The sequence below is a fragment of the Thalassophryne amazonica genome, chromosome 13 (assembly GCF_902500255.1).
Source record: "Thalassophryne amazonica chromosome 13, fThaAma1.1, whole genome shotgun sequence".
Classification (NCBI taxonomy): Eukaryota; Metazoa; Chordata; class Actinopteri; order Batrachoidiformes; family Batrachoididae; genus Thalassophryne; species Thalassophryne amazonica.
In genome coordinates, this window is record NC_047115.1 from 10,883,232 (window position 1) to 10,909,937 (window position 26,706).

At 43.4% G+C, this 26,706-nt stretch overlaps 1 long non-coding RNA gene across 1 annotated transcript; it reads right to left on the reverse strand.

Annotated features, from left to right (window-relative positions):
- Positions 1–356: 356 nt before the first annotated feature.
- LOC117522904 lies at positions 357–21,514 on the reverse strand. The gene is made up of 4 exons (XR_004564365.1): positions 21,499–21,514; positions 13,032–13,036; positions 3,963–3,975; positions 357–471 (listed from the first exon to the last, which is right to left on the reverse strand). It is a non-coding gene; the product is annotated as an uncharacterized LOC117522904 (long non-coding RNA).
- Positions 21,515–26,706: the final 5,192 nt, after the last annotated feature.

The following is a 26,706-nucleotide window of genomic DNA, read 5'->3' on the forward strand; positions in this document are numbered from 1 at the left end:
GTACCTTAATGTTTATGGTTTCTAATAATTAACAGCTGTAATTGAGCGTGTTACGTTAATTGTATGGTTCGCTCCTCATCGCCGTTCATGGAAAGTGTTGGTTGGCACTTGCGGTGAGGAGCTACCTTTAACGTAAGCCTGGAAGTGTTTGCTGAGTGTATGCTTGTGTGAACTTCCCTCTGAGTTGAAGGTTTGGGCTGACTAACCTCGTTCTCCTCTTCACAGACTCGGTGGTCCGTGCAGCCGCCTGGGGGGGGGTGTCAGCAGGGTTCCTGAGTCCAGAACATTTGTGGCTCAGGTCCATTTGCGCGCGCCGTCCTCCCACACCAGACCGCTGCTCCCTTTTGCACATTATTACACAGTTGGTTAATAAATCTGTTTTCTTTGAACCGCTCTCTGTTCTTTTAACACTGGGTCTGGTCATACGCTGGTTCGGGTCCTCCGGGCCGCGTCGGCACACAGAACAGAATCCTCTGGCCAAACATCACGGACCCAGCGGCAGCAGAGTCGGTACCGTGCCGGGAAGGTGGCAGCAGACGTTGGAAGTTATCCGGGATCAGTTGTGGGTGCTCTCCGCCCGGGTTGTGCGTGTCAGTGATCCTAAAAGTGAATAATAGTTTGAACTCTCTTGCAGCCGTGTTCCTGTGATGTTGCCTTGTCTATGGAATTGGCGTTAAGCGTGATCAGCGACGGCTTCGCTTCACACTCCAACCGGATGAGAGGTTAGACAGGAGCTGCATGAGTGTGTGATTGGAGGGTGAACGCACACAGCAGAGTTCTGCAGCACGGGTCGCTTTGCGTCCTGCTGTTACAGTCGTAGCCCCGTCTCCCCGGGTGAAGATAGCTACTACGTCTGTTGTATCAGCTCCGGACTTATTAGTTAAATCACACTTTAGCTGTATGCTACACGTAGCTGCTCACAAGTAAAGCAGTGTGTGTTGAGTTTACTCGGTTGCCACAGGGCTTTTCATTTTTAGCACTCTGGCTCCCCCTGTTGGTGACTAAGCCACAATACCGTCACAGCTCTTAAGGTAGAACATAGATGTTCCATTTTTTGAGCTTGACGGTATAAGTCACTTATCAGTTAGTGTCTTGTTGCTTTATTAATTCTGGGGTTTTATATGTGGGATTTAAACTGTTTTTGTGTGGGTTATAGCACTCGTAGTGGAATGAGCTACCTCTTGAGTTACGTACTATTCCTGACCTAGCACTTTTTAAATCTAAGTTAAAGACTTATTTATTTAAACTGGCTTTTAACACTTAGTGGGGAGGTGACATGTTCTGTTATTTTTATGTTCTTTTTTTATGTGTTGTTTTAAAATTTTATTTTATATGTGTTTTATTTTTGTAAATTTGTGTTTTTAATGTTAAGCACTTTGGACACCAGTCGGTGCTGTAAAGCGCTTTATAAATAAATGTTGATTGATTGATTGAGTTGGTCCGGTGGTATGGACAGATAGGCTGTCTGGAGCACAGTACTGGACTCAGGTAATCAAATGTCAATTAGATGCCAAAACTCACTCGTTTAAGTTTGTGGTAGGACAATAGCTGTGTTGACACAGATGTATCTGTGCACGTGTCTAGTGGTGTCTGGATGAGAGTGTTTGACTTAAGGTGAAGGTTTGAGGCTGAGAAGTGAGAGGCAAATTAATCACTCCTCAAAGCTTGGACTGTCACTTTGGCCACAGGAGCAAGGTGAATGACCAAAAAAAAAAAAAAAAGAAAAAAAAAGTAAATGCAAGTCATCATACTCCACATTCAATGCTGCTGGATATCGGTGCACATGTACTTTTTGTTTTATTTATATTTATTGTTTGTTAGGTTTTTATTTTAGTCCCACCCCCCAGGGTTTGATTGTAAATGTCCTCTGGGGGGTGATGAGGGAGGGATGATTGGGTCGTTTTGTTTTTTATTTCCCGGTCCTCTACCTCCAACCCTAGTCACTTCTGTACCGTTTGTCATTAGTGTTGCTGGGGTGGTGCAGGTTGGTGACGCTGGGGGTTTCCCAGAAAACCTCTGCACCTGGGAGGGGGGGTTTAGGGGCATTTTATTTTATGTTAATTCCCTGTTCCACCTCCGGCCTCAGCGCGCCGTTGAGCCGTACGCCATCGGCGTGGCTGAGGTTTGATGCAGTGGAATATACTTCCAGCTAGGAGCTGGATTGAAAGTCGGGGGCGTGGCGCCGTTTTGTGCCGTACGCCATTACCGCAGTTCCACTCCTCCCGTTTGACTTTTAGGTATAGTCATAGGTAATGACACTGGATGTACTTCCAGTTTCCCCTGCGCTGAGGGGGTGGGGTTGGGGTCATTTTGTCCTGTTTTCTCCCCTGGATTCAGTTGTTTTGAGCTGTTTGCCATTACAGTATCTGACAACTGGTTCTGGAGGGTTTCCAGGGTCTCTCGGGGTTCTGGGGGGGGGGGGGGGCAACAGGTTTTTCCATTTTTTGTTTTCCCCCGGGGTTGTTTGTGTGTCCACTGGGGGGCTTGGGGTTTGTTATGTTTCTCCCAGTTTCCATCCTCAGGGTGTGACTGTGATGTCCTCCGGGGAGTGTTGGGCTCTACATGTCATCTGGGGGGGGGGGTGTTAATTTGTTTTTCTTTTATTGGGATTATGTTTGGATTGTGTTTGTGGGGCTCTGTTGGGGTTTTGGGATTGTATTTTTTCTTTTCCTCCCCAGGGTTTGATGGGATGGTCCTCTGGGGGGTTGTTGGGGTTTTGGGATTGTATTTTTTCTTTTCCTCCCCAGGGTTTGATGGGACGGTCCTCTGGGGGGGGGGGGGTGTTGGGGTTCTTCTATTTGTTTTATGTTGGACTATATTGTGGGAATCTTTTGGGGTGTTTTGGACTGTTTTTGTTTTGCTACCAGCCAACATGCCAGCCAAGTTGCCTTGTCTCCTCACCGGCCTATCATGTGTTTCTGCCGTGGACCCAGGAGGGTCGTGCCACATGTCTCCCTGCCGTGGACCATGGAGGATGGTGCCGTTTTCGGAGCAGGTCCGTGTGGTCGCCGGGAGGCTTCCCTTTGAGGGAGGGGTATTGTTATGGATTGGGGGTGTTTGGCTGGCCCTGTTTTTCTCTGTCTCCCCAGGTGGTTCTGGGGGGGGGGGGGGGGGTTATTGTCATGGAGTGGGGGGTGTTTGGCTGGGCCTGCTTTCTCTGTGTCTCCCCAGGTGGTTTGCATTTGGTCCTGAGTTGAGAAGAGGTGAAGTGTGCAGAGGATCAGAGAACCATACTCATTGCGTGCACCTGCTGCCTGTCTACACGTGCAGATCAACAGGAGAACAGCTGGAGTGCATTCCCTGATGAGGCCTGCTGGAATTAAGCCCTGAAGATACAGGGCTTCTTTGCCAGAGGATTACCTTTGTGCCATCCGTGTGAGGCTGACTTGGAGAGATCAGCTTCGTTACAATAGACGCTGAGGACCGCTCTAGGTTTGACGCACGTGTCTGTGAGAGAGGAGAAGTGAGGTTCTCAAGCTGTACTGCGCACTTCCTGAGGTACCTTAATGTTTATGGTTTCTAATAATTAACAGCTGTAATTGAGCGTGTTACGTTAATTGTTTGGTTCGCTCCTCACCGCCGTTCATGGAAAGTGTTGGTTGGCACTTGCGGTGAGGAGCTACCTTTAACGTAAGCCTGGAAGTGTTTGCTGAGTATATGCTTGTGTGAACTTTCCTCTGAGTTGAAGGTTTGGGCTGACTAACCTCGTTCTCCTCTTCACAGACTTGGTGGTCCGTGCAGCCGCCTGGGGGGGGGGTGTCAGCAGGGTTCCTGAGTCCAGAACATTTGTGGCTCCGGTCCATTTGCGCGCGCCGTCCTCCCATGCCAGACCGCTGCTCCCTTTTGCACATTATTACACAGTTGGTTAATAAATGTTTTCTTTGAACCGCTCTCTGTTCTTTTAATGCTGGGTCCGGTCAGACGCTGGTTCGGGTCCTCCAGGCCGCTTCGGCACACAGAACATTTTCGGTCAGGCTGGGATTTGAACCAAGGATCCTCTGGTCTCAAGCCCAATCTCTATCTCTTGATACAAGAGATAGGCAGAGATTGTCTCAAGCTTGAAAGTACCAGACCAGAGATGCCAAAATATTTTAAATTTTATCAACTGTGTCCAAGACTGCCCTTAAATCTAGCAACAGCAACACTGACATGATAGCCAACAACAAAGTGTTCACACTTTAGCGAGTGCAGTCTCTGTGGAATGCAGCACCCAAAGGTGCTGACAGTAAAGGATCCTGCTTTCAGTGCATCTCTCCATCTCTGTGTTCCACAGGACCACATCCTGGTCTTTTTTTCAGTCAGTCAACTTTTTCAGGCCTGACTTTAGGTGATGATGTGTCTTCAGTGTTGTCTCTTCCAGGTTCTGCTGGTTCTCTCCGAAAGCCCTTCTTCCATGAACCTCAATAGCACCTGGTTAACTGAATACTGACTCTTGTCTATGCTGGAGTCCGGTTCATCAGAGCTAAACACAATCTGTCGTCTTCCTGCAGACAGCATTGAGTCCACAAAACTTTATAACACCAGTTTTAGTTAACATTTTTGCATAATGAGGGAATGCTCTTGACTTCCCAGATACATTCTTCATCAGCACAAAATATTATCAGAATTAACAATTCGGTAAATGGCCAACCCTCGTCACCCCATAGTGATGACCATTCACACCTGGCAACATGACGCACCAAGACAGAAAGCAGCAAGGGGGAAAAAGAGAGACAAACTGAAAGCAGGAGGGATGATGATGAGGAGGAAGGAATCACTGATGAAGAAAACGTCCAGCAGGAATAAAGATATGAAGATATAAAAACATGACTGTTTGCTTTGTTAGAACCTTTTTTTTTTTTTTTTTTGGAATTACAGGAAATACATATTTTTGCTTCTTATCCAGGTCCAGAGCACAGCAGATCAAGAACCTCATTTTGCACTTCCCCATCCTCAGCCAAGTCCTCCAAGTCTTTCTGGGAGATCCTGAGGCATTCCCAAAACAAATGGGGAAATATAATCCCTCTTGCATGTCCGGGGTCTTCCCCAGAACCTCCTGGGGAATTGGACAAGCCTGGAAGACCTTCCGAGGGAGAGGACCAGGGTGCATCCTCACCAGATGCCCAAACTGCCTCAGCTTTAGAGGGAAAAAGCAGCCGCTCTTTCAGTAAAAGTAATGTAGAGAACATGCTGCAGATTACCTGAATTTTATTCACAGAAATGATTTATTACTTTTGAGTGTAACGTGTTCCATGTTTTTGACAGAGCAACTGAACAAAATGCTAAAAATCAAGGTTACAATCCCTCTGAACGTTTGTACAGAAATGAGATAAAGTGTTGCAACTCAATGCCTGTTATTCATTTTATAAAGTTTGTCCTGTCAAGTGGGTTTTTAAAGAATTAGAGACCTTAGCTGATCTTATTTTCTTTCATTCATTCACTATACTGTCTTATTCCAGTTATGGATGACGATGGAGCTGGAGCCTGTCCCAGCGGTCATTTAGCGAGAGGCGGAGTACACCCTGGACAGGGCGCCAGTCTGTCGCAGGGCCACATATAGACAGAAAAACACCTTCACACATGCATGTCTTAGGAATTGGGAGGAAGCCGGAGCATCCAGAGGGAACCCATGCAAACATATTGAGAGCAGACAAACCCCAAACGGGATCAGGTGGAAAGCGATCTCAGGATGAGTCAACAGTGCTAACCACTAAGCCATATGCTGCCCCCCCCAGCATCCACCCACTTTTTATAATGAAAGTTGGTTAAATGTTCACACTAAAATAAATCAATGTTGTTACCCAAAGACATCACAAAAAGCAAAAAATAATGAGTTTTCGCTATGTCTTTCTCTTTGCTTCCACATCTACAGTCATCGCATGACAATAATGTCAATTTGAGAGTTTTCACTACAAGGGTTGCACCCAAGTGATCTGGCACTAAACTTCTGATCTATTTTTTATTTGTGATGAAATCAGACATTTTTTTTTTTTTTGGAATATATGTAGGGGTGGGCATTCCAATGAACATAATATTGGCTGCACTTGTGCATCTGCTCACCTGCTCTTCAGGCAGAATTTTGTGCAGAACACCCAGGGCATTCTGATGCCAGGGCACAGTCAAAATTATGTTACATTACATATTACATAGTAGATGGACATACGTCCTGAATTTACCCCAGGTGGACTCCAAGTAAGCTGTAGAAATATCTCAAGGATGATCAGTGGAAACAGGAGGCACCTGAGCTTAATTTTGAGCTTCATGACAAATGCTGTGAATACTTATGTACACGTGATTTCTTAGTTTCTTTATTTGTTAATAAATCTGAAAAAATAAAAAATAAAAAAATCACATTGTTATTATGGGGTATTGTGTGTAGAATTTTGAGGAAAACAATGAATTCCATCCATTTTGAAATATGGCTGTAACATAAATAATTGTGTAAAAAGTTAAGCACTGTGAATACTTTCCGGATGCACTGTAGCTCTGGAAGTAACCTGCATCAGACTGACATCCTGTCCAGGGTAGTCATAGACTCTCATCCACCTGATGGTATGGAGTCTGTAGATAAGCACCGGCACCAACAGGCCTCAGGGCCGAAACAGGATGTATTTCTTCATTATGTTTAGTGCTAATGGGAAAAGGGGTTCTATTCCCCCTCCTTGTGTCTAGAGTGAAGTACCATTTCTGACATCCTGTTCTGCTTTGATTGGAGTTTATTAAAAATCAAACAGGAAGCAACGCTTTTAGCGCATGATGCCATAATAAGGAGCGCCGCCTGTATCTCTGTGAGTCTTCCTCTCTGACGGCACTTCGAGAGATAACGCTGACTGACAGGTGGCCTGGTTGCTTTGGAGGCCTGTCGCTCTGGGAGAAGCCTCCAAGCTCCACACTGAATGAAAAACACTGGAGCTACAATAGGCCAAGCATCCTGGGAAGCCTCCCTGTGCTCCTCGGCACTCATACGAGGAGGTGTCAAAGGCTGTGTAACAGTCACACACGCATACAAACAGAACGAGGAAACCGAGGGATGCTCAGGGGGAGCAGGAGGTGAATGGATTCACAGCTGGAGCCTGAATATCTTTCTTCCCTCACTTCTCTTTCTTCTCGCCCTCTATCTTTTTTTTGTTTATGTCCCCTCAACCTTTTCTTTTTACCTTCATCCTCCCTCTTCCAGCATCACCCCCTCCAGCCTCTTCCTGTCATTTTCTACTTCCTCACTCTCCTCGTCTCACCTTTCCGTCTTCCCTCCTCTCTGCGTTCCTCCCTGAAGTCTGTTTTTATCAACCTCCTCCCTCTCTTTTAGACACACCTATCACCTATCATCTCACCCTCCCGCCCCTCTTCTATTTTCCAGCCCTTCCCCTCCAACACCTCCTGTCAATCTAGCCTGTGACATGACCCACTTACATGAAATCCTGCAAACTGTCCACGTCTCGAGTCTCATATTAAATCTTTCCTGTCTCCTTCTCCATCATAGTCAGGCAACATGTCCGTGTCATGCTTGTCCTGCTTGTTTCCTGACCTACTTCCTTTACAAAGCCCGTGGCCACGCTTGGGAATGTCAAAGTCAAATTTTATCCACATGGTCTTGTGTAGTTCGTAGAACCACACACTTGGTAAACTAGTGGTGTCTTGTAGCTCTTGCTGTGGTTGTTCCATCGTCACTGTTGAATCACCATATAGAGATATTACAGCACAAGTACAAAGTAACCAAAGACAATCAAAAGTGTCTGGGAATAAAGTGTCATCCTCAGTTTCACAGATATGCATCCCGGAAGGATGTATTCTGTAACTGTCACTACCTGGTGTACGAAGATGACGGTTGCCGACGAATGTAACCTAAAGCATGGTTTGATGATGCAATGCGGTGGGTTTGTGTTGTGTGGGCCGCTGAAGAGGAGGTACTGCTGGCCCACCACCACCAGAGGGCGTCCTGCCTGGAGTGCGGGCTCCAGGCACCAGAGGGCGCCGCCGCCTCACAGGAGCAGCCGGGGTGACAGCTGTCGCTTATCACCGACGACAGCTGTCATCAATCATCAGATCCACAATGGTATATCAGCAAGACGGCATCTCCACCTCATTGCCGAGATATTGTTCTACCTGAAAGGTAATATCCTCAGCCTGACAGCTTGATTGAAAGCCTTTTTTTGTGATTTTGTGAGTGATAACAGACTTTTTCTCCAGCGAGAGGTGGAGGTAGCTTCCCTGCCGTACAGATTGCTGGGTGCAGACGCACCCACGTTTAACTGTGTTTTTGTTCCTCGCCAGCAGTACCAGGTCCGACACGCGGAGGCAGTGGCCACCTGGGAGTTCGGGACTTGGCGGCTCCAGTATTCCCGGGGTCTGGTGGCGGAGGAAATCGTGTGGTTCCGGTGCTGCTTTGGACAGGCGTCTCCTATCCTCGAGCCTGCCCACACGACACCTTGTAATTTGACCTTCGATCTATTGTGTGATCTGTTGTGTTTGTTGTGCACGTTCGCAACAGTAAAGTGACCTATTTCCATTGTCTGTTCATTTGCACCCCCTGTTGTGGGTCAGTGTACTTACACTTTCCCAACAGGTTTGTATCAGACAACATGCAAAAGCAGCAGTTGCACGGCAGTAGTACATCATTAATACAACTTTGGTATATCCAGAAACCTCCGTGATGTTATATGAGGCCTGTTAGAAAAGTATCTGACCTTTTTATTTTTTGCAAAAACCTTATGGATTTGAATCACGTGTGCTTGCATGAGCCAACCTTGAACTTTCGTGCACATGCATGAATTTTTTCACGCCTGTCAATTGCGTCATTTGCTGGTAAGCAGCCTTTGTGTGAGGACGTGTGTCGTGCTCTTGGTGGTTTTTCATTGCAAGGAAAATGGTGGAACAACTGGAGCAGCGCGACTGCATCAAATTTTGCCAGAAACTTGGCGACAGCCAGGTGGAAACCATTCGGAAGATTCAGACGGCTTTCGGTGACGATCCTATGGGCATCACACAGATTAAGGAGCAGTACAACCAGTTTAAAGACGTCCGCACAACGATGGAAAGCATACCACGCTCAAGTCAGCCATCAACATGCTGAAATGACCAGATCATTTCCAAAGTGAACGCTGTGGTGATGTGGGACCCTTGTGTGACTGCCCGAGAAATTGCGGAAGAGGTGGACATCAGCACTTTTTCGGCACATTCCATTGTGACAGAAGATTTGACCATGAAAAGAGTGGCAGCAAAATTCGTGCTGAAGCTGCTGACGGCGGAGCAAAAGCACCTCCGTGTTGAAGTCTCACAGGACATGCTGGACTCTGAAAAATGATGCCCACCTCTTCCACAGTTTCTCGGATAGTCACACAACTGAAAAGCCACCGAAAGCCGTCTGAATCTTCCGAATGGTTTCCACCTGGCTGTCACCCAGTTTCTGGCAAAATTTGATGCAGTAGCGCTGCTCCAGTTGTTCTGCCATTTTCCTTGCAATGAAAATCCACCGAGAGCACTGCACACAACCTCAAACAAAGGCTGCTTACCAGCAACTGACAAAATCAACAGGCGTGAAAAAATTCACGCATGCGCACGAAGGTTCAAGGTTTGCTCATGCAAGCACACGTGATTCAAATCCATCAGGTTTTTGCAAAAAAAAAAAAAAAGGTTGGATACATCTCTAACAGACCTCGTAGTATGTACGTACAACATCATTATGTGCTCCACAGAAATACAAAGGATTATGAAAGTATGTCAAAGATCACAACAGAATTTTTGAACATGTTCTAATTTCAGCTACAGTTCAAAGAAAACCATGCCACAATGACTGAATATCCAGATTAGGCAGGTATACCTTCCTAGGCCCTCTATGGTATTTCCAAGGGGGCTTAATCTGAAAGAATACACAGTCACTAACCATACAGTATCTTCAACTTTAACCTCACCCTAAGCAAACCTTAGCTAAGCCCTAACTTAACCTAACCCTAACCAACTCCAATCTAACCCAACCTTAATCAAACCCTATCTTAACACCATTTTAACCTAAACTAAACCTCAGCCTAATCCTAATTTAACCTTAATCTAACCCTAACCTAACCTTAACCAAACCCTAACCAACTCCAACCTAACCCTATCATAACCTTAACCTATCCCTAACTTATCCTTGACCTAACACTAACCCAACATTAACAAAACCCAAACGTAAGCTAAATGTTACTCTAACCGTACCTTAATCAAACCCTAACCAACTCCAATCTAAACCAAACTGCAACCCAACCTAACCCTAACCTAACATTAGCTGAGCAAAACCTAAACCTATCCTAATCATAGTCAAACTCTAAACTAAAATCAATCTAGCCCAAAACAGTTCTACCCTAGCCTTCACTTAAATTGGCTCTTGTATTTATGTTGTCAAATGGAGGGTTATTTTCCCCCAGAATGTGAAGTTTGTGTTAAGTTAACAATCCAGGAAGAATCCACTGAGAAATAAATCAAACCCACATTATTAATTTAGAACACTACACACTATGAAACTTATAAGGGAAAAATGGAGATTGGAGATTCAACCCTTAAATTTGAGGGAATGTCAGAATGAATGTAAGAATGTCTATGGGAACATTTGGCTACCTTAGGTGGTCACCTGATGTGGATGACATTTTCCTGGTGGAGAAATGGTGCTCTAAAGGTTTGAGGTTAGGCATGTGACCAGACTGTTCTAGGTTCAAATCCCAGGTCTGATAGGAAAATGACTAAGGTGCCCTTGAGCGCGAGCCAGCGTCCTCTTTTACACCGTGATGTGCTGGGAGGCAGCACATCCAAAAAGGACACATCCTGGCTGGACAAACTGATCAGGTGAGCTGGCTCTGTGGTTGGCATGAAGCTGGACTCTCTGGTGTTGGTGGCAGACAAGAGAACACTGGACAAACTGCTGGACATTATGGACGATGTCAGTCACCCTCTGCACACTGTCATCAGCAACCAGAGGAGCCTCTTCTTACAAATTGTACATAAGACAACAAAATATATATATACAGTGAGGAAAATAAGTATTTGAACACCCTGCGGCTTTGCAAGTTCTCCCACTTAGAAATCATGGAGGGGTCTGAAATTTTCATCTTAGGTGCATGTCCACTGTGAGAGACATAATCTAAAAAAAAAAAAAAAAAATCTGGAAATCACAATGTATGATTTTTTTTTTAAATAATTTATTTGTATGTTACTGCTGCAAATAAGTATTTGATCACCTACCAACCATCAAGAATTCTGGCTCACACAGACCTGTTAATTTTTCTTTAAGAAGCCCTCTTATTCTGCACTTTTTACCTGTATTAATTGCACCTGTTTGAACTTGTTACCTGTATAAAAGACACCTGTTCACACAATCAATCACACTCCAACCTGTCCACCATAGCCAAGACCAAAGAGCTGTCTAAGGACACCAGGGACAAAACTGTAGACCTGCACAAGGCTGGGATGGAGTCTCCAGACCTGAACTCAATAGAAAATCTGAACCAAAATCCCTGCTGCAGTGTGTGAAAACTTGGTCAAGAACTACAGGAAATGTTTGACCTCTGTAATTGCAAAAAAAAAGCTACTTTACCAAATATTAACATTGATTTTCACAGGTGTTCAAATACTTATTTGCAGCAGTAACATACAAATAAATTATTTAAAAAAATCATACATTGTGATTTCCGGATTTTTTTTAGATTATGTCTCTCACAGTGGACATGCACCTAAGATGAAAATTTCAGACCCCTCCATGATTTCTAAGTGGGAGAACTTGCAAAATCACAGGGTGTTCAAATACTTATTTTCCTCACTGTATGCACGCACACACACACACACACACACACACACACACACACACACACACACACACACACACACACACACACACACACACACACACACACACACACACACACACCACACACACACACACACACACACACACACACACACACACACTTTGCACTGAGATACCAATTAAACAACTGCAAATTATAAAGAAGTCAATGGTCATATGGAGGGTATAAACATTTGTTTCTCATCTATTTCCATCAAAAATCTCACTGAGTGAGCCTGTGCTGAGAGGACCTATGTGGTTTCACTTTGATGTGAAAATCAGTGGCATCACCGTACACATATTGCATCCTTTTCATGTGAAAACATGAAAAAGCACCTGGACACAGCACTGAGCCATTCCACTGCCAGTGCTGCCTTTGTGGGAATTCTCCCTTTTTCTCAGGCCATTTCAACCTTTTCAGACCAAGTTCAGACCTTCCTGTCATGTGGTCCTTTTGTGTAGATACAGGAGAGCAAAAGAAAACATTTTTAGAGTGTTTTGTGTGACAGCAGAGTGAAGGAAAATATAGAGAGAAGACTAAGTGCTCAGCATCCTTCAGAGGGGATGAAAGCTGAAAGATTCGTTTGCTTCATTCATTGAGGCCTGTTGACAACATTATCACATTCTTTTAAATCTTCCATTCATTTTATGGCAAACTGATCTACCATATTTTTCTGAGTATAAATTGCACTGGAGTATTAATTGCATACGTATGTCAAAAATGCGACATAAAGAGCTGTACGTATAACAGTCACTGTATATTTCACAGTTATAGTATTTTTGAAACATGGTGCTTCTGCTTCTTACAAAAAGAAGCAAAATAAAATTAATCTGTGCATTGTTTATTTATAATGCAAACACCTCATTAGCAAGCAGAAGCTAACGGGCTAATAAATGTTATGGTAGGAGGCAAAAATAACTTCAGTAAACTAATTCTTGTCACCAGTGAACAGACAAAAGCATCAAAGTGACAGTAAATGTGTGTTTGTGTATGTTTATCTGACTAAATGTCAATAAACTTATTAATTGATTATATATTTAAAAAAAAAAATTATAGATAGCCTTACCTTAGCCTAGCCAATCCTCCTCGTTACTGTTCTGGCCATCCCACTAAGAAATCAAAAGGGATATTATAGTTGATCTGAAATTTGCATTTACAACAGTTTTGAAACATGGTGCTTCTGCTTCTTACAACAAGAAGCAAAATAATAGTAATTAGAGCATTATTTATTTATAAGACAAATACTACATTTATGAGAAGAAATTAGCAGGCTAATACAAATGTTATGGTAAGTGACAAAAAGAACTCAAGAGTAAGCAAATTCTTGTCACCAGTGAACAGACAAAAATATTAAAGTGGAGCTAAACATGAGCATGTTTACCTGACTAAATATAAATAAACCTATTAATTGATTATATATTTTTAAAACAATATAGATAGCCTTACCTTAGCCCAGCCGTCCTCCTTGTTATTGTTCTGGCCATCACAAGTTGCAAACAAGGGGAGTGTTGAGTAGTATGAAGGTTATAACCCAGGGGTGGGCAACTTGTTCCAGAAAGGGCCAAGAGGGTGCAGGTTTTCTTTGCAGCCACTGACTCCACCAGGTGATTTCACTGATTAACTGATTCCATCTGTTCAAAGTGATATTAATCAGTCAGTTAATGCAGTTAATGCATTAACTGTATCATAGTGAGCCTTAGAACTTTTTAGCCTACCCTCGTAAAACAAAGCAGATCAAAGAATTGTCAGCCAACTACACACATGGAGTTCAGAGGTCACAATAACCAATGGATCAGTAAACATCCAAGATCGTGAAGAGGAAAGGTCAAGAAAATGGACTGTAATTGGTGAGTTGGCAAGTGTCTATGTTTGACCTAAATTGGGTTGAACATAAAATTCCTTGACCTTGATGTTTGCCAAAATGAATTCTTTCAGATTGCTATGTCACCCTTCACTGACATACCACGTTTGGTAGAAATCAGTAAAATAATTTGAATAAGAAGTCGGCCAACAAACAGACAAGTCGGCCAACAAACAGGCCCTAATGCCTGTCCCTTGGCAAGTGTGACTTTGCTTGCACATTTCCAGAGCTTGCCTGCATATATGTGCCATGTGTGATGTAAATCAGAGAGGATTTTGTTTTTTAACTTTGACTACAGGGACCTTGACTACATAGCAGTGGATACCAGAAGCACTCGAGCTCACCCGATCCCATTAAATCTCAGAAGTGAAACAGAGTAGGTCGTGAATAGTACTTGACTGGGAGACCACTGGGGAACACCAGGAGCTGTAAGCCGGTTTTTCCACGTGCAACTGCAGTTGCCTCAGAAAAGACGTATGGTGTAAAACTTGTGCCAAATTCCAATGTGGATCTATGCCAGATCTTCTGTGGTGACACCAAGCAACCGCTGACAGACAAAAGCAAGCAAAGCTGTGGATGTGAGATGACCCTTGTGTCCTTAAGGAGAGGACAGATGGCACTGTGATTGGTGTATTTAATGTTTCTGTCAAAACATACAACCCTTTTGAGCCCTGCACCCTAATTTGGACACAAATTATGCTCTGCTGTAAATAGTATAATGTAGGTGGGCCCACCCCAAATGCACCCAGACTATGTGCTTTACACCGCACACCATAGATCTTCAAGATACGGCCCCAGTATCTTTTAAATTTCTAACTACCTAATCTATTTCTAGTTTGTTTCTTTTTGTTGCTTGCATGCAGCATCGTATTTCTTACTCATCCGTCTAAGCATACGTAAACCATCTAACGTATGCCTGCCCGTTTTCACACTCCACCTCTGCTCCTTCTGACAGCCTGCTCTGTGTTCATGCATCAGAACATGCATTTATGTGCATCCGTGTAGGCAAACTGCTAATGAAAATGCTTTGGCTCACCGGTCTCTCTGTATGCTCACAGGTTTCACACATCCTCCCATCTTTTGTTCTTCCTTATAATTACAGCCTCCTGAATATCATTATTGTCAACTTATCAGGAAATATAACAAATAGCTTTTGTTTCACCAGACTTTGTTTCTAAATTTATTTGATTTATGGTTTTAAAAAGGACCATTCTGGCTATTTTTTATGTTTTAGCCTGCTGAGGATACACATTCGTACTTTACTGTAACACACCTAATTTCCATACATACATATAAATGGAACAGTGAAGTTTTAAGAGCACTGATATTACTGCTCTTTCTTTTCAGAGTCTCACTGAGTTCAGTTCATTCCTGCTGTTAAAATCAGCTTACTTACTAGTAGTTTTTTCATTATGATATGCAAAGGACAGTCTATTGCACACTTCAAAAGTTCAACTTTAATCAGTTGCTGTAATGTTTAACTTTACCACATTTCAAATGTGGAATTCATGTACACTAAACAAAAGTATACTGAACAAAAATATAAATACAACTTTTGTTTTTTCCACCATTTTTCATGAGCTGAACTCAAAGATCTAAAACATTTTCTCTATACACAAAATATCTATTTCTCTCAAATATTGTTGAGAAATCTGTCTAAATCTGTTTTAGTGAGCACTTCTCCTTTGCAGAGATAATCTACCCCACCTCACAGGTGTGGCATATCAAGATGCTGATTAGACAGCATGATTATTGTACAGGTGTGCCTTAGGCTGGCCAAAATAAAAGGCCACTCTGAAATGTGCGGTTTTGCTTTATTGGGTGGTCTGAGTGGATCATAAAACCAGTCTGTATCCACCATTTGCCTCATGCAGTGCCACACATAGCCTTAGAGTTAGCATAGAGTTGATCAGGTTGTTGATTGTGGCCTGTGGAATGTTGGCTCACTCCTCTTCAACGGCCATGCAAAGTTGCTGGATATTGGCAGGAACTAGAATACGCTATCATATATGCCAATCCAGAGAATCCCAAACATGCTCAATGGGTGACATGTTTGTTTTAATAATGATTCTGATGTATTCTTACAATATAATGTAGACTATTACAACATTCAGGCTGTTTATTACAAAAGGCAGAAAATTGTTACAAAAGGTGGGTGTTATTACATGATGCAAAAATGTATTACTGTATTTTCCGGAGTATAACCACTTTTAAACACAGCATTTCTCTGGAAGTAAATGGACTGCATTTATATAGCGCTTTTCCATCTGCATCAGACGCTCAAAGCACTTTACAATTATGCCTCACATTCACCCCGATGTCAGGGTGCTGCCATACAAGGCGCTCACTACACACCGGGAGCAATAGGGGATTAAAGGCCTTGCCCAAGGGCCCTTAGTGATTTTCCAGTCAGGCGGGGATTTGAACCCATGATCTTCTGGACTCAAGCCCAACACCTTAACCACTAGACCATCACCTCCCCTGAAGTGAATTCAGCAATGGACAGGAACTTGGGAGCACATGTGCACACCACAGCATGTGCTGTTACTTAATATAAGGACTTTTAAAATTCCGAAAATAAGCAAGAAGGACAAATAACTCAGCCACATGGGGTGTGCAGCCAGTACATTCTGAGTGCCGGTCCCAAGCCCGGATAAATGAGGAGGGTTGCGTCAGGAAGGGCATCCGGCGTAAAACAAGCCAACCCAACTATGCAGACTCAGAATCGAATTCCCATACCGGATCGGTCGTGGCCCGGGTTAACAACGTCAGCCACCGGTGCTATTGCCCAACAGGGTGCCGGTGGAAATTGGGCTACTGCTGGGTGAAGACGACGAAGAAGAGGAGGAAAACGTTGCCACAAACGGCGGGAGAAGAAGAAAACTAGAAGGGTAGAAATGAGAGTGGGGACTTTGAATGTTGGTAGTATGACTGGTAAAGGGAGAGAGCTGGCTGATATGATGGAGAGGAGAAAGGTAGACATATTGTGTGTGCAAGAGACCAAGTGGTAGGGAAGTAAGAGCAGGAGCATCGGCGGTGGGTACAAGTTGTTGTACCATGGTGAGGACAGGAAGAGAAATGGTGTTGGGGTCATTTTAAAGGAAGAGTATGTTAAAAGTGTGTTGGAGGTTAAGCGAGTGTCTGACAGGGTGATGAATGTGAAGTTGGAAATTGAAAAGGTGATGATGACTATCATCAGTGCATATGCCCCACAGGTAGGTTGTGAGATGAAGGAGAAAGAAGATTTCTGGAGTGTGTTAGATGAGGTGGTGGAGAGTGAACCCAAGTAGTACTGGGTATGACATCTGGACAGTGGAAGGAAGACAAGGAGAGTTGGTGGTGGAATGAAGAGGTCCAGGAAAGCATAAGGAGAAAGAGGTTGGTGAAAAAGGTTTGGGATAGTCGGGGAGATGAAGAAAGTAGACAGGGGTACAAGGAGATGCGGCGTAATGCGAGAAGAGAAGTGGCAAAAGCAAAGGAAAAGGCATATTGCGAGCTGTACAAGAAGTTGAATAGTAAGGAAGGAGAAAAGGACTTGTACCGATTGGCCAGACAAAGGGACAGAGCTGGAAAGGATGTGCAGCAGGTTAGGGTGGTAAAAGATGCACATGGTAATGTGCTGACAAGTGAGGAGTGTGTGCTGAGAAGGTGGAGGGAATATTTTGAAGAGTTGATGAATAAAGAAAATGAGCGAGAGAAAAGGCTGGATGATGTGGTGAGAGTAAATCAGGAAGTAAAAGAGATTAGCAAGGAAGAAGTGAGGACTGCTATGAAGAGGCATGGAAATGTCTAGGAGAGATGGCAGTAGAGTTTCTAACCAGATTGTTTAATAAAATCTTGGAAAGTGAGAGGATGCCTGAGGAGTGGAGACGAAGTGTGCTGGTTCCTATTTTCAAGAACAAGGGAGATGTGCAGAGCTGCAGTAACTACAGAGGCATAAAGCTGATCAGCCACAGCATGAAGTTATGGGAAAGAGTAGTAGAAGCTAGGCTTGGAAAACAGGTGAAGATCTGTGAGCAGCAATATGGTTTCATGCCGAGAAAGAGCACTACGGATGCAATGTTTGCTCTGAGAATACTGTTGGAAAAGTACATAGAAGGACAGAAAGAGTTACATTGTGTGTTTGTGGACTTAGAAAAAGCTTATGATAGGGTGCCAAGAGAAGAGTTGTGGCATTGTATGAGGAAGTCTGGAGTGGCAGAGAAGTATGTTAGGGTAGTGCAGGACATGTACAAGAATAGTGTGACAGCGGTGAGATGCGCAGTCAGAATGACAGACTCATTCAAGGTGGAGGTGGGATTACACCAAGAATCAGCTCTGAGTCCTTTCTTGTTTGCAGTGGTGATGGACAGGTTGACAGATGAGATCAGACAGGAGTCCCCATGGACTATGATGTTTGCAGATGACATTGTGATCTGTAGTGAGAGTAGAGAGCAAGTTGAGTCTAGTCTGGAGAAGTGGAGATATGCTTTGGAGAGAAGGGGAATGAAAGTCAGTAGAAGCAAGACTGAGTACATGTGTGTGAATGAGAGGGAGCCCAGTGGAATAGTGCAGTTACAAGGAGTAGAAGTGGTGAAAGTAGATGAGTTTAAATATTTGGGGTCAACTGTTCAAAGTAATGGAGAGTGTGGTAGAGAGGTGAAGAAGAGAGTGCAGGCAGGGTGGAGTGGGTGGAGAAAGGTGGCAGGAGTGATTTGTGACCAAAGAATATCAGCAAGAGTGAAGGGGAAAGTTTACAAGACAGTAGTGAGACCAGCTATGTTGTATGGTTTAGAGACAGTGGCACTAACAAAAAGACAGGAGGCAGAGCTGGAGGTGGCAGAGCTGAAGATGTTGAGATTCTCTTTTGGAGTGACAAGAATGGACAAGATTAGGAATGAACATATCAGAGGGACAGCTCAGGTAGGACGGTTTGGAGACAAAGATTGAGATGGTTTGGACATGTGCAGAGGAGGGACCCAGGGTATATAGGGAGAAGGATGCTGAGGATGGAGCCACCAGGCAGGAGGAGAAGAGGGAGACCAAAGAGGAGGTTCATGGATGTGCTGAGAGAGGACATGCAGGTGGTTGGTGTGACAGAGGAAGATACAGAGGACAGGGTGAGATGGAAACGATTGATCTGCTGTGGCGACCCCTAACGGGAACAGCCGAAAGACAAAGAAGAAGAAGAAGAAGCAAGAAGGACAAATAAAAACACAATGGACAACATGGTGGATGTCATTTGATGCTGTTTGGACAAAGAAATGAACAGAGATTGCTGGGATTTTTGTGCATTGTGGTCGTGTGCTTTTATTATTGATGATGTACATTTATTTCTGGGAAAGCAGCACATTAATAGTTCTTCTTCCTCTTCTTCTTCTTATTATTAAGAATAATGAAAACATGGCCAAAATATGTGTCCATCTGTCTGTCTGTCTGTGCTTAGGATAAGTCCAATCCTATTCCTCCAAATTCACAGAGAACATTCTTGGCACACAGACCTTTGACAAGTTCAAAGATGGCTAACCTTGACCTATTTTAAGTGGTCAAATGGTCACATTCTGTTTTCTATTTTTATGCTCATACAGCCAAGATTATTTTAGCATTGTGTTATACTTAAAGTATATAAGTCACACCAGAGTATAAGTTTAAGGACCTTCCAGACAAGTTAAAAAAGTCACATATATATCCTCCAGAAAATATGATACATTTTATGGAGTTTATTACATAATGTGATATCATAAGGTTATTTCACAGGATTTTTGAATACCTGGAATGAGTTTGAGTTAAGTGAACTTACATCATGAGGGAACATATGATACAGTTTGGCCATGTGGTGTTTTAGTCTGGGCAGGATCCAGCAAATAGGTACCTCAGTGTTCAGGACCCCAACAAGTGGAGAAGGCCAAGGACACGCCCACATTTGGCTACTTTCAAGAGGTAGGGATGGATCAGTTGTCTTTCTGGGTGGTTGCCATCCACAACCAAAAGCCGTCCTGTAGTTTGGTTGATGTGACTATGTGAGAAGCATCATGCTCCCAGACGTGACCACATTTACAATGTTAAAAAAAATCCTTTATTTCACCCTTTAAAATTCTAAACTTTCTCTGACACTATATTAGCCAAGCCTGGGCCTTACTGCAGATAAGAACGTGAGAAACCAAAACCAGCCGCTCAAGGCCAACAGTGAGAGTTCGGCTTCACTTTATCTTTAATCTTAGCTGTCATCTGTTAGATTTTGCACCGGTTTGGTTGAGGTTCTGGATCATTTATGCACAAACACAAATTCAGTACTGAAGTTAATGAAGTTGCAGCGATTAAAGCACCAAGCCTGCAGTAAAAATCTTATCTGTTGCTTTCTTGTTCCACGTGTTATTCTGGGATAAACGTGTGGGTAAGAATGTTTTTGTACATCTCTGACAGTACAGGTGTTACAGTTGTGTTTGTACTTTAAAATTTTTGCACTTTGTTCCCATTTATTCATGTTTTTTTTCTCCTGCTGCCTCTCACTCTTGCGTTTTGCTTTTTCATTCACTGATGTATATATTTCACCTCTTTTAAAGGTTCCTATCTGTGCACAGCCTTGCTTCCGTCTCCCCGTCTGCCTTCTCGCCTCTCAGGTGTGTTATTTATGAGTCAGTCTACTGGCCTGTGAACGTTTCTGCTTCCATTTTACACTCAGCTCCTTCAGAATTCATTAGACTGTGAAGGGCGATGTAGCCACGGCAGAAAGTGAGAGAAAGACACAAGTTTTCATCTCCAGCCCCTCCAGCCTTACATCCATTACATATGAACCTGTGGTTTCCAAACATCTCACTTATAATGTGTGGAACTGTGAGGGAGCTGAGGCTGGTCAATTTGGATAAAACAACTCAGTTCCATAACAAAAGAAAGTGACAAGAAAAACACTGTGGAGAGTGTTACTAAAACCAGGCAACTAAATGGTCTGATTCAAACAAAAACATGCTGTACAAAGAACATAATTTCTCAACCAACAGACTGTGACCACATGTGCAACTTCCTTTTTGAGAACATCTTTAAAAGTATGTCACCTATCTGTCTGTCTTTGATTCTGATTACAGGATCAAAGCAAATAGACAGCAAAGAAATCATAACCTTCTTCTCTTGGAGCGAATCAAAGGCCAGTGATCAGGATTACAGATCAGGATCAAAGGTCAAGGCCTGCCCCTTGATCTTTATTCCTTTGAGCTGATTAAAACAACAAAGAAAGACAGACAGACAGCAATGATAGAAAAGGATTGAAGCAAGACAGACAGTCAAACAGACAGGAAAGAGATCACAATCTCTTTAGGGAGGATCAAAGATCACTGATCAGGCTCAAAGGTTAGGATCTGCTCCTTGATCCTTTTGCTTTGAGTCTGCTAACAGGATTGAAGGAAAACACAGAGGAAAGAAATCATAATCTTCTTGGTGAGGATCAAATACCAGTGAGCAGGTTCAAAGGTCAGAATCTTCCCCTTAATCCTAATTCCTTTGAGCCCGACTACAAGAACAAAGCAAGACAGACAGCAATGACATCATAATCTCTTCAGTGAGGATCAAAGATGAGTGATCAGGCTCAAACATTAGGATCAAAGGTCAGGATCTGCTCCTTGATCCTAATTCCTTTGAGTCTGATTACAAGATGAAGATAACCACAACAGATAAAAGTGACATCATAATCTTCTTGGTGAGGATCAAAGATGAGTGATCAGGATCAAAGACTGCACAGAGGACCTTAGTGGAGATACACATTTTCTGAGCTTTCATTTCTTCGGGCACGGTGCCTTCATGTGGTGATCTGTGCCAATGTATCACACATTCATATGCAACATAATGAACTCCGACAGCTAAATTCCACTCCACATTTGCAACATTTATTCCCCTTAATGTGCCATGTTTTAAAACATAGATTTATCTCTCAGTGTATTTCTGCACAGTTATTGTGTTTTTAAGTGCAGTTACTGTTTGTCATGGTGGTTGTGACTTGCTGTGTCCTGCTGAGGAGAAAATCAGTTTTAATTTGCTGCCTTCAGCTGTTCCACAGATACAAACACAAACACACAAACACTTCGGACCCGGAGGAGGTTTCTGTGATGTTTTTCCTGCTTTATTAGAGCTTTGGTTGATGCTGAGTGTAGTTGTGTTTGCTGATCTTCACTGCGCTCTGAGACAAAGGTCAACATGTAAGGTGAGACTGGACCCAGAGAGGGGCTGACAGACACAAACACACAGGGTGCCTTGCCCCGCGTCTCGGGCCACAAAGCATCTTGGGATTGCACCCGATCTTTGACCACTGTCACAGACCCTTTTCTCGGTGGGTCTCACGTTTCCAGCTTCTGCTGTCTGAAGGTGACGTACAGCAGAAGACTTGCACGCAGTCACTGTGGTGATATGTAGGTTTTGTTTTATTTACTTTGAATTTACTGCTGATTCAAAATTCGACTCTTTTCTCTTTTCCTCTTGAAACGGCCGTCACAGTGTGAACGGGAAACAGAAAAATTACTCTGTGTTCAGCGGCTGCAGACTGCAGTGACACCCACCATGCTCTACGGCTTAGAGACGGTGGCACTAACAGAAACACAGAGAAGCTGGAGGTGGCAGAGTTGAAGATGTTGCTGAACAGGTGAGACAGTTTGGAGATAAAGTCAGAGAGGTGAGATTGAGATGGTTTGGACATGTGCAGTGGAGGACCCAGGGTATATATAGAGAAGGATGCTGAGGATGGAGCCACCATGCTGGAGGAGAGGAAGGAGGCCAAAGAGGAGGTATATGGATGTGCTGAGGGACGACATGCAGGTGGGACAGAAGATGATGCAGTGAACGGTTCATCTGCTGTGGCGCCCCCTAATGGGAGCGGTCAAAAGAAGAAGAACATGTCAATAAGAGACTCTTACATACATACCTTTCAAGCCAGATGCTGCTGCGCCAATGATTTTATATGAAAGGCAGAAGAGCCATCATCACACCATCGTTGTAGAATGTCTTTGTCAATCAAGCCTGTGCTGGTGCTGCACTTCCACGACACCATGGAACTGCTTTGGGTCCATGGTGGTAAGAACCCAGGCAGACATCCAGTACACATCTCTAAGATAACTGTCTACTTACTGCAGCCAGGAGAAACGTGGGTTTTCCTCGGGGCCTTCTGCAGCTACTAGGGTCCTCAACGCCCAGGCACCTCCATGCTGGATCATTCACAGAAAAATGGGCCACATGGGCAAAATGTCAAAGCTGCAATGCATGTGATGGTCTTCAACTTAGTCTCTCTTAGTGACTGATCATTTGATATGAAGTTATTCCAGCGGGACCCAGTGATCCTCCGAAGAATTCATCCAGCACCAATGACCTCCAATCAATGCCTTAGGTGACTAGCTAGTGTCAAAGTTTCACAACCATACAGGAAGACAGGAGGCATCAGGACCTGACAAACTTGGACCTTTGTTCGCCTGCATCACCAAACACCTCTGTCCAGCGACCTCCATCAGCTCTTCCAAACTGCCTCTAGATCTCAAAATGACTGAATGAATGTCACTGCTGAGATAAGTGAATGTCGCTACAAGTCCAGGAAATCACTCAGGTTCTTAAGTCCTGCAATCACAGGGTCCACTGATTCCACAGAGATCAGTAAGGGTCAGAAAAACTTTCCTCACCAACAAAAGCACCCAACTTTTTAACAAATCCTATGTATCCACTCTTGACTCCTTTCCTCATCCCGATTTCCTGCCCTCTCTTTTCTTTTTTCACATTTCTCTCTTCATTCCTCTCTTGTTTCCTTTTCTCACATCTTTCCCTATGCTCCCTTCATTTCCTCCACTCATCTCTTTTCTTCTGCACATCTCTTCTTTCTCACCACCTTCATATTTCCACCATCCTGTCTGTTAACATTTCACCTCTTCTCCTCAGGTCTCTTCATTTCCGTTCCTCTCCATCTCACTTCTCTCATTTTATCTCCTTAAATATCTTCTCTAATTATTTCCCACTCTTCTTTTCTTTCTTTCTTTCTTTCTCTCCTCCCTCTTGCTGACCCCCCCCCCCCCCCCCCCCAGCACACACAAACACTCCTTATCTCTTGTCAGGCAGGAAAATAACCATTTGGGGTCCTGCCAACACCAATTTCCACCACCAGAGCAACATGCGCACCAATTCCTGCCGCCACATTGCCAGCTTCCCTCCTCCACCTAATATAGCTCTCAACACAGTCTCATATCATCTTCTCATCCCTCTCTCACTCAATCATCTACACAGCTTCCTATCTTCATTTCATCTCACCTCTTTCCCTTTCCCTCCCCTCCCTTGCCCATTTTCTCTCCCTCGTTTGCTCTTTTTCGCCATTTGGTCCCCTGCCTCATTCCTATCCTCCTCCACTTTTATTTGTCCCTGGCTCTCTTTCTCCATCTTCCTATCTATCCATCCATCTGCGGTAATGGGAAAGCAGGGACTGCTCAGCTGGCCTGTTTGTGCGGTTATAAGGCCATGGAGATTGCATTTCAGATGGCTTCATTTGGCCTGTCACGGCTCTGCTCGGCGCGCTGCTCCTCCTCACGTCGGATGTCTGCCTTTAAATCTCGCAGCAGCAGAATCAACGATCAATCCGTCAATCAGCGGGAAGTCAAAGAGGAGGTTTTGTGCTAGTTTACAAGCAGCAGCACACTTGCTGAATAAAACTGAGTTTGAAATGTGATTATTAAGACTAATAAGACTGGGAAGAGGGAATTACAGAGCTTGTTAATAAATCAAATTGAGCGGAAGCTGAAGCCTGGACAGGTTTAAATCATAGTCCAAGACTGTGAATGGACCTTTGGTTGCACAGGTTGATTTGGACCTGTTGCTGTGTTTAGATCAGGAGTGTTTGGCAATGATGACGTCTAAGTCTTTTGGGTTCTGAGCTTTTGTTGACCTCTGACTCTCTTCTTTTTCTTTACCTCTAAAGTCATCCTACAAACCACCATCCTATGCTGTCCAGCTACACTCTCTCCCGCCACCACCTTACAGTCTTCGATTTCTTTTAGCTTGCATCTCCTATAAGAATGTAGTCCACCTGTGTGCACCTTCCTCCATTCTTAAATGTTACCCTGTGCTCCTCCCCTTTCCTAAAGTAGGTATTCACCACAGGCATTTCCATCCTTTTTGCAAAATCAACTACCATCACCCCGTCCACATTCCTGTCCTTGATACCATATCTACCCATTACTTACTCATCACCTATGTTCCCTTCACCAAAATGGCCATTGAAGTCCACTCCTGTCACCAGTCTTTCATGCTTGGGCACACTCTCCACCACCTCATCTAACTCACTCCAGAAATCTTCTTTCCCTTTCATCTCACAACCTACCTGTGGGGCATATGCACTGATGATATTCATCATCACCCCTTCAATTTCCAACTTCACACTCATCACCCTGTCAGACACTCGCTTAACCTCCAACACACTCTTAACATACCCTCCCTTTAAAATTACTCCAATATCATTTTTCTTCCTGTCCTCACCATGATACAACTTGAACCCACTGCCGATGCTCCTGCTCTTACTTCCCTTCCACTTGGTCTCTTGCACACACACAATATGTCAACCTTTCTCCTCTCCATCATATCAGCCAGCTCTCTCCTTTTTCCAGTTATACTACCAACATTCAAAGTCCCTACTCTCATTTCCACCCTTCCAGTTTTCCTCTTCTCCTGCTGTCTGTGGACATGTTCTCCTCCTCTTCTTCTTCTTTGCCCAGCAATCAATTTCAGTTTGTACTGTGGTCAAAAGTTAAAGTTGCACCAATTATGGTAAAACGTGATGCATAATTACTGGATGAGCTAATAGGATTAATAAATTAATTAGTTTTGACCATGTTGAATGTAACTGTCAAACAATGCCAATGTCCACCGGATTCTATGACATATGCTAACTTGATAACTAATCTTAACACATGTTGCAAAAAAAAACAAAAAAAAAACAATAACAAAAATCACCCTTTTTAAAACAATATTATCACCACCAATAATTTGCATAACATCCATTCATTTATTTAATTTTTGGCCCCTGCACAAAATGAAACTGCCCTTTGTCACCATTTTTACCCCATAACTCCATAACCTTAAGGCATAGATAGGCAAACTATACTTTTTTAGAATCATTATGATAGGACAAATAATATCGTATGCTTTTCAATATGATTGGAGCATTTTTAATTGGTGACTACAACTGCCACCCTGGGATGGTCACCATGCATTTTTGTGTATGTCATGTTGCACTGAGGCTCATGGACTGCAACCCCTGGCAAAAATTATGGAATCACTGGCCTCGTTCATTCAGTTGTTTAATTTTGTAGAAAAAAGCACATCACAGACATGACACAAAACTAAAGTCATTTCAAATGGCAACTTTCTGGCTTTAAGAAACACTATAAGAAATCAGGAAAAAAAATTGTGGCAGTCAGTAACGGTTACTTTTTTAGACCAAGCAGAGGGAAAAAAATATGGAATCACTCAATTCTGAGGAAAAAATTATGGAATCATGAAAAACAAAAGAACGCTCCAACACATTTGTTGCACCACCTCTGGCTTTTATAACAGCTTGCAGTCTCTGAGGCATGGACTTAATGAGTGACAAACAGTACTCTTCATCAATCTGGATCTAACTTTCTCTGATTGCTGTTGCCAGATCAGCTTTGCAGGTTGGAGCCTTGTCATGGACCATTTTCTTCAACTTCCACCAAAGATTTTCAATTGAATTAAGATCTGGACTATTTGCAGGCCATGACATTGACCCTATGTGTCTTTTTGCAAGGAATGTTTTCACAGTTTTTGCTCTATGGCAAGATGCATTATCATCTTGAAAAATGATTTCATTATCCCCAAACATCCTTTCAATTGATGGGATAAAAAAAGTGTCCAAAATATCAATGTAAACTTGTGCATTTATTGATGATGTAATGACAGCCATCTCCCCAGTGCCTTTACCTGACATGCAGCCCCATATCATCAATGACTTTGGAAATTTACATGTTCTCTTCAGGCAGTCATCTTTATAAATCTCATTGGAACGGCATCAAACAAAAGTTCCAGCATCATCACCTTGCCCAA